Consider the following 10,000-nt stretch of genomic DNA (forward strand, 5'->3'; position numbering starts at 1 on the left):
TTAAGCTATTCGATTTCGCCTTTGTCTTTGTTGCATCTGAATTTATCCAACTTATACCCACCTGTTCACGTGTCCTACCCGGCTCTCTTACCACCAAAGCCTTACTGATATCACTTCCATTAGGCTTTAAGTGATGTATTACGTACCTGTTTTAATGGAAGGCAAATACAACGTCATTAGTTTAGGAGAGTAATAACCTCCTAAATATAGCAAGACACATCGAATCATCATTAGTCTGAACTCTAACGGGGAGCGTGTTGAGTGTATACGTGTGTGTGTATGTGTGTGTGTGTGTGTGTGTGTGTGTGTGTGTGTGTGTGTGTGAGGGGGGGGTTGGTTCTTTGACTCAGAAATCAGTGTATTAAAGCGAGAATCTGGGTAGACTAGCGTTCTATTTATGTCTAGAAGTGTATTATCTGTTTGAGAAATGTATTACCCAGACTGTATATTACCTGTTAGGGTTTTACCGCCAGGAAACGTGTATACAAGTATTGCTATAACTGTATTACCGCCTAAATTACCTAGATAGAAGTATATTACCTAGACGTATATTGCCTTGAAGTGTATTGTGTAGAATATTCCTATCTAAAAGTGCATTACCCAGAACTGTAATACCTAGAATAATTTGCTCTAAGTACGAGACTCGCAGATAAATTGTGTGTGATAAATGTTTAGCGAGTTAGAAATAATCGTTGGATATTAAATTATGACACTAGAAGGGAAATATCAGATAAATGGAAAATGAAACAAAGGATATTTATGATGCTCTAAAAAGGAAAGATATTGTGATTAACACGAACTAAAACACGGCCAAGTGACTATACTGATGCCAAGCTTATTAAAAGGACATCAGTAGGTTATCCATGAAAGCAAAGACTCACTCACTCACTACGACGTTATGGATAAGTGCATATCGAGGATTATTATTGAGGCTAACATCATTATTGCTGACAGTGGAGCGGGGCCTGAAACCTCATCAACGGTAAACGGTGAACATAACCTAGAAGTGTATTTCCTAAAAGTGTATTACCTGGAATGATTTTATATAAGTACATTGCCTAGAGTGTATTACTTAAAAGCGTATTACCGCCCGATCGTTCATGGACAGAATTCGTCTTGTCTAGAACAGTCCATGGCAGAGGCGGGGAACTTACCTTGATATTGCAGGGGTTCTTAACGTTGGGGGGGCGTTAGTAATTTTCAGGAGGGCGTTAGTAATTTTCAGGGGAGGGCGTTAGTAATTTTCAGGAGGGCGTTAGTAATTTTCAGGGAGGCGTTAGTAATTTTCAGGGGGAGGGGCGTTAGTAATTTTAAGGGGGAGGGGCGTTGGTAATTTTCAGGGGGAGGGGCGTTAGTAATTTTCAGGGGGAGGGGCGTTAGTAATTTTAAGGGGGAGGGGCGTTGGTAATTTTCCGGGGGCGGGGCGTTAGTAATTTTCAGGGGGCGTTAGTAATTTCAGGGGGGCGTTAGTAATTTTCAGGGGGAGGGGCGTTAGTAATTTTCAGGGGGAGGGGCGTTAATAATTTCCAGGGGGGGGCGTTAGTAATTTCCAGGGGGGGGCGTTAGTAATTTCCAGGGGGGGGGCGTTAATAATTTTCAGGGGCGTTAATAATTTTCAGGGGCGTTAAGTAATAATTTCAGGGGCGTTAGTAATTTCAGGGGCGTTAATAATTTCAGGGGGCGTTAATAATTTCAGGGGGCGTTAATAATTTCAGGGGGGCGTTAATAATTTCAGGGGGCGTTAATAATTTCAGGGGGGCGTTAATAATTTCAGGGGGCGTTAATAATTTCAGGGGGCGTTAGTAATTTCAGGGGGCGTTAATAATTTCAGGGGGGCGTTAATAATTTCAGGGGGCGTTAGTAATTTTCAGGGGGAGGGGCGTTAGTAATTTTCAGGGGGGCGTTATTAATTTTCAGGGGGGGGCGTTAATAATTTCAGGGGGGCGTTAATTTCCAGGGGGCGTTAATAATTTCCAGGGGCGTTAGTAATTTCAGGGGGCGTTAATAATTTCAGGGGGCGTTAGTAATTTCAGGGGGCGTTAATAATTTCCAGGGCGTTAATAATTTCAGGGGCGTTAGTAATTTCCAGGGGGGGGGCGTTAATAATTTCCAGGGGGGGGCGTTAATAATTTCCAGGGGGGGGGCGTTAATAATTTCAGGGGGGCGTTAGTAATTTCAGGGCCGTTAATAATTTCAGGGGGCGTTAATAATTTCAGGGGGCGTTAGTAATTTCAGGGGCCGTTAATAATTTCAGGGGGCGTTAGTAATTTCAGGGGGCCGTTAATAATTTCAGGGGGCGTTAGTAATTTCAGGGGCGTTAGTAATTTCCAGGGGGGGGCCGTTAATAATTTCCAGGGGGGGGGCGTTAGTAATTTCCAGGGGGGGGCCGTTAATAATTTCCAGGGGGGGCGGGAGTACCGAGAGAAAAGTTTTAATTTCTCTCTATTTCTTACCATCTTAACAAGAGCTAGGGCTAATATCGTTAAGAATATGAATAAATACCAAATCATCGTTACTAACTTTAATCTTCTATAGTCTACTCAAGCATACCATGTTTCATAAATATGGGATTAAATCTTTATCTTTATTCGTATGCAGGGGGGCGGGGGGTGAAGGCGCAATTCCTGGAGGGGGCGTGGTAGCAAGAAGATTATGGGTCGTATTTTAAAACATTTCGTCGCCCAAGTTCACATATTTGACAAGGCTTTCGTAGGAGTTTAGGGCATTTCCATGAGTAGTTTTATGACCCTGGTGGTAGTTTGACCCTTCTTCAATAGCATGAGCCTAAAGAAACACTCATTAGAACCCGACTGATCCCCTTTTTGACGTTTAGAAATAGCTGATGTTAGAAGGAGGAGGAAAAAGAAAGAAAAGAAAGGAGAGAAGAAAATGAAGAAAAAGTATAATGAGGAAGAGAAGAGGGAGGAGGAAAAAGAAAGGAAAGAAAGGAGAAGAGGAAAAAATGAAGAAAAAGTATGATAAGGAGGAGGAGAGGGAGGAGGGAAAAGAAAAAAAAGAGGAAGTGGAGGAGAAGGAAAAAGAAAAAAAAGGAGGAAGAGGAGGAGGAAAAAGAAAGCAAAGGAAAGCAAAGAGAAGAAAATGAAGAAAAGTATGATGAGGAGGAGAGGGAGGAGGAAAAATAAAAAAAGGAGGAAGAGTAGGAGAAGGAGGAAAAAAATGGCGAAAGGGGAGGAAAATGGAGAATATTATTATTATTATTATTATTATTATTATTATTATTATTATTATTAGTAGTAGTAGTAGTAGTAGTAGTAGTAGTAGTAGTAGTAGTAGTAGGAGGAGGAGGAGGAGGAAGAGGAGGAGGAAAAGAAGAAGAAAGAAAGAAGAGGAAGACTACTATCACACCCATTAATTAACACACCTGCAAGCCCTTAATTATAGAGGTGCTTCTAAAACCTGCCCTCATTAACTAGGTGGGGCCAGTTAGCAAGTAGACGAGAATGTACTAGCAGGCAGGTGTGTGTGTGTGTGTGTGTGTGTGTGTGTGTGTGTGTGTGTGTAAGTAGGCCACCCCCTGCCGAGATGGATCTACTCAAGGGGTGACTTGACTAATGGACTTCAGAGGGTGTGTTAGTGTGTTGGTTCTGGTGTAAGGTGACTAATTGGGGTTATTAAGGGAAGTGGAAAGCCTGGAGGTACTTAGATTGCGTACAAAACACTCATAAGGTCAGGTATATTTGACGCTTTTCTTCATTTGTATTTATGTTCAGGTGATTAAGCTTACTTCCATATTCCAAGTTCTCCCTTACTTAGATATATCAGTTTTTATTAACTCAAAAACCAACGGCACTTTCTCAACTGTTGCCCGTTATTACCATGTCAAACAGAGACACGCCAGTCCTCGCGGCACCTTCTAAACTTGCCCGTATTACCAACTCACCCACCAACGGACTCAACCACCAACGGACTCAACCACCAACGGACTCAACCACCAATGGACTCAACCACCAACGGACTCAACCACCAATGGACTCAACCACCAATGGACTCAACCACCAACGGACTCAACCACCAATGGACTCAACCACCAATGGACTCAACCACCAACGGTCTCAACCACCAACAGACTCAACCACCAACGGACTCAACCACCAACGGACTCAACCACCAATGGACTCAACCACCAATGGACTCAACCACCAACGGACTCAACCACCAACGGACTCAACCACCAATGGACTCAACCACCAACGGACTCAACCACCAACGGACTCAACCACCAATGGACTCAACCACCAACGGACTCAACCACCAACGGACTCAACCACCAACGGACTCAACCACCAATGGACTCAACCACCAACGGACTCAACCACCAACGGACTCAACCACCAACGGACTCAACCACCAGGAGTCAACCACCAATGGACTCAACCACCAACGGACTCAACCACCAACGGACTCAACCACCAACGGACTCAACCACCAACGGACTCAACCACCAATGGACTCAACCACCAACGGACTCAACCACCAACGGACTCAACCACCAACGGACTCAACCACCAACGGACTCAACCACCAACGGACTCCACCACCAAAGGACTCAACCACCAACGGACTCAACCACCAAAGTACTCAACCACCAATGGACTCAACCACCAATGGACTCAACCACCAACGGACTCAACCACCAACGGACTCAACCACCAACGGACTCAACCACCAACGGACTCAACCACCAACGACTCAACCACCAACGACTCAACCACCAAGGGACTCAACCACCAACGGACTCAACCACCAACGGACTCAACCACCAACGGACTCAACCACCAATGGACTCAACCACCAACGGACTCAACCACCAACGGACTCAACCACCAACGGACTCAACCACCAACGGACTCAACCACCAACGGACTCAACCACCAATGGACTCAACCACCAACGGACTCAACCACCAACGGACTCAACCACCAACGGACGCAACCACCCACGGACTCAACCACCAACGGACTCAACCACCAACGGACTCAACCACCAACGGACTCAACCACCAACGGACTCAACCACCAATGGACTCAACCACCAACGGACTCAACCACCAACGGACTCAACCACCAATGGACTCAACCACCAACGGACTCAACCACCAATGGACTCAACCACCAACGGACTCAACCACCAACGGACTCAACCACCAACGGACTCAACCATCAATGAACTCAACCACCAATGGACTCAACCACCAACGGACTCAACCACCAATGGACTCAACCACCAATGGACTCAACCACCAACGGTCTCAACCACCAACAGACTCAACCACCAACGGACTCAACCACCAACGGACTCAACCACCAATGGACTCAACCACCAATGGACTCAACCACCAACGGACTCAACCACCAACGGACTCAACCACCAATGGACTCAACCACCAACGGACTCAACCACCAACGGACTCAACCACCAATGGACTCAACCACCAACGGACTCAACCACCAACGGACTCAACCACCAACGGACTCAACCACCAATGGACTCAACCACCAACGGACTCAACCACCAACGGACTCAACCACCAACGGACTCAACCACCAACGGACTCAACCACCAATGGACTCAACCACCAACGGACTCAACCACCAACGGACTCAACCACCAACGGACTCAACCACCAACGGACTCAACCACCAATGGACTCAACCACCAACGGACTCAACCACCAACGGACTCAACCACCAACGGACTCAACCACCAACGGACTCAACCACCAACGGACTCAACCACCAACGGACTCAACCACCAACGGACTCAACCACCAACGGACTCAACCACCAATGGACTCAACCACCAACGGACTCAACCACCAACGGACTCAACCACCAACGGACTCAACCACCAACGGACTCAACCACCAACGGACTCAACCACCAACGGACTCAACCACCAACGGACTCAACCACCAATGGACTCAACCACCAACGGACTCAACCACCAACGGACTCAACCACCAACGGACTCAACCACCAATGGACTCAACCACCAACGGACTCAACCACCAACGGACTCAACCACCAACGGACTCAACCACCAACGGACTCAACCACCAACGGACTCAACCACCAATGGACTCAACCACCAACGGACTCAACCACCAACGGACTCAACCACCAACGGACTCAACCACCAACGGACTCAACCACCAACGGACTCAACCACCAACGGACTCAACCACCAACGGACTCAACCACCAACGGACTCAACCACCAATGGACTCAACCACCAACGGACTCAACCACCAACGGACTCAACCACCAACGGACTCAACCACCAACGGACTCAACCACCAACGGACTCAACCACCAATGGACTCAACCACCAACGGACTCAACCACCAACGGACTCAACCACCAATGGACTCAACCACCAACGGACTCAACCACCAACGGACTCAACCACCAACGGACTCAACCACCAACGGACTCAACCACCAATGGACTCAACCACCAACGGACTCAACCACCAACGGACTCAACCACCAATGGACTCAACCACCAATGGACTCAACCACCAACGGACTCAACCACCAATGGACTCAACCACCAACGGACTCAACCACCAACGGACTCAACCACCAACGGACTCAACCATCAATGAACTCAACCACCAATGGACTCAACCACCAACGGACTCAACCACCAATGGACTCAACCACCAATGGACTCAACCACCAACGGACTCAACCACCAATGGACTCAACCACCAACGGACTCAACCACCAACGGACTCAACCACCAACGGTACTTTTTTTTCCGTCATTACCAACTTAAAAACGGCACCTTCTGAACTGTTGAACGTCATTACCAACTCAAAAACCAACGGCACCTTTTAAATACTTCTCTCTTTGGTTGAATTTCACACACTACTTCCAATTATCTTTTTTTTTTGTCCATTTACGCTGCACTATTACCAACACAGAAATCATGGGGTTATTCAAATTTAGGTTAGGTCATATCTGGATCATTAGTTTGTTATTGGGTTATCAGACTCAAATAACCCAAGCCAACCTGATATTCCTAGTTAATTAGTTTTGTGTCTACCAAACAAAACTGGATGACTCTGCCCTTTCGTCTACCTCATCTTCCCGAAGCGTAGAGTGTTGAGGAGAGTGATAGCAGGCGGTAGAGTGAAGAGCTGAGGGACAAAACAGGCGGTAGAGTGTAGAGAGTGACATAGGAGGCGGCAGAGTAGAGTGAAGAGTTGAGGGACAAAACGGGCAATAGAGTAGAGGTTAGAGGAGACCAAAGACAGCGAAACTTGACCAGATGAGACCAGACTGAAGGGGAAGATAGACCAGAAGGAGACCAGAGAGACAGAGAGAGAAAGACGAGATAAGACAAAACGAAAGATAACCAAGACGGAAGAAAAGAGAGATGAAGAAAGACGAGAATAACACAAAAAAGAAGATAGAAACAAAACGAAAGCATAGAGGAGACTGTAATATAGATTAGAATGAGATTATTGAAAGAGAGAGAGAAAGAGGAGGTAAGACAAAACGAGAGATAATCAAGACGAAACGAAAGAGAGATGAAGAAAGGCGAAAATAACACACAAAAAAAGAAGAAAGAAACAAAACGAAAACGTAGAGGAAAGTGGAATATAGATTAGAAAGAGATTAGAGAGAGAAAGACGAATTATGACAAAACGAAAGATAACCAAGACGAAACGAAAGAGAGATGAAGAAAGGCGAAAATAACACAAAAAAGAAGAAAGAAACAAAACGAAAACGTAGAGGAAAGTGGAATATAGATTAGAAAGAGATTAAAGAGAGAGAAAGACGAATTATGACAAAACGAAAGATAGCTAAGACGAAACGAAAGAGAGATGAAGAAAGACGAGAATAACACAAAAAAGAAGAGAGAAACAAAACGAGAGCGATGAGGAAATTGAGATATAGATTAGAAAGAGAGAGAAAGACGAATTAAGACAAAACGAGAATTAACCAAAACGAAACGAAAGAGAGATGAAGAAAGACGAAAACAACGCAAAATTAAGAAACTAACATAACGAAAGCGTAGAGGAGAGTGGGATATAGATTGGAAAGAGAGAGAAAGACGAATTAAAACAAAACGAGAATTAACCAAAACGAAACGAAAGAGAGATGAAGAAAGACGAAAACAACGCAAAATGAAGAAACTAACATAACGAAAGCGTAGAGGAGAGTGGGATATAGATTAGAAAGAGAGAGAAAGACGAATTAAGACAAAACGAGAATTAACCAAAACGAAACGAAAGAGAGATGAAGAAAGACGAAAACAACGCAAAATGAAGAAACTAACATAACGAAAGCGTAGAGGAGAGTGGGATAACGGCCGCCAGAGTGTGTCGGTGTTGGGAATGATCACGCATCAACTCATCAATAATAGACACCTCCTCCTCCTCCTCCTCCTCCTCCTCCTGCTCCTCCTCCGACTCGCACACACTCGATAGGTTAATGAGTCCTCACCTCTAATTACTTTACCTGACACACCTGTACGAAATGGGAGGTGGAGAAGAGAAACCAGGTCACTCCTTCCTCTTGCTCTTCTTCCTCTTCTTCTTCTCTTTCCTCTTCTATTTCTTCCTATTCCTTTTCTTCTTTTTCTTCTTTCTTCTTCTTCTTCTTCTTCTTCTTCTTCTTCTTCCTCGTCTCTTTTTTTTTCTTTCTCCTTCACCTCTTTCTTCTCGTTTTCCTCCTATTGTTATTATTATTATTATTATTATTATTATTATTATTATTATTATTATTATTATTATTATTATTATTATTATTATTATTATTATTATTATTATTATTATTATTATTATTATTATTATTATTGTTGTTGCTGTTGTTGTTGTTGTTGATATTGTTATTATTTCTCATCTTTTCCTCCTTTTCCTCCTCCTACTCCTTCTCCTCCCGCTAATTACTTCCCTCTACCTGCTCAGAAAGGTGTATTTGGGTCACCTGCTGAACCTTAATCCCTAGACTTTAACTCTTATGCCTTACCTGTGTCCCCCCCCCCCCGCCCTCCTGCCCCTCCACCTCCCCTCACTCGAGTCCCCCCCCCCCTCACCTGTCCGGATGTTACCTGGCGAATACCTGAAGTGGACTTTTTTTTCTTGTTTTCTTCCATTTTCTTCTCACCTGCTGATTGGTCTTGTTATTGATTACGTCAGGTGTGCTTTGCTATTTTTGTATTGTTGTTGATGTCTTGTTCTCTCTCTCTCTCTCTTTCTGCTCTCGTTTTGCCTTACCTCTCCTGTCTCGCATCATCCCGTCTCTTTCATCTCTCTCTGGTCTCTTTCTGGTCTCTCCCTCTCTGGTCTCGTCTCATCTTTCCTGGTCTCGTCTTGTCTCAGTTCGTTTCATTCCGTCTCGTCTCGTCTGGTCTCGATTTTGTCTTACTTCTTCTCTCTTTCGCCTATTCGTCTTTCTTTCCTCTTCCTTGTCTCTATCATCTCCTTTCGTCTCTCTTCTCTTCCTCTTTTCAATCATCTCCCTTTCCTCTTCCTCTTTTCAATCATCTCCCTATCGTCTCTCTCCTCTTCATCTCCTCATTTATCTCCCTTTCCTCTTCCTCTTTGTCTCTCTCATCTCCCTATCGTGTCTCTCTTCTCTTCCTCTTCTCATTCATCTCCCTTTCCTCTTCCTCTTTATCTCTTTCATCTCCCTATCTTCTCTCTCTTCTCTTCCTCTTCTCATTCATCTCCCTTTCCTCTTCCTCTTTCTCTCTTTCATCTCCCTTTCGTCTCTCTCTTCTCTTCATCTCCTCATTCATCTCCCTTTCCTCTTCCTCTTTCTCTCTTTCATCCCCCTATCTTCTCTCTCTTCTCTTCATCTCCTCATTCATCTCCCTCTTCCTTTCTCTCTTTCATCTCCCTTTCGTCTCTCTCTTCATCTCCTCATTCATCTCCCTTTCCTCTTCCTCTTTCTCTCTTTCATCTCCTTATCTTCTCTCTCTTCTCTTCATCTTCTCATTCATCTCCCTTTCCTCTTCCTCTTTAT

Source organism: Eriocheir sinensis, chromosome 53, assembly GCF_024679095.1.
Source record: "Eriocheir sinensis breed Jianghai 21 chromosome 53, ASM2467909v1, whole genome shotgun sequence".
NCBI classification, from domain to species: Eukaryota; Metazoa; Arthropoda; class Malacostraca; order Decapoda; family Varunidae; genus Eriocheir; species Eriocheir sinensis.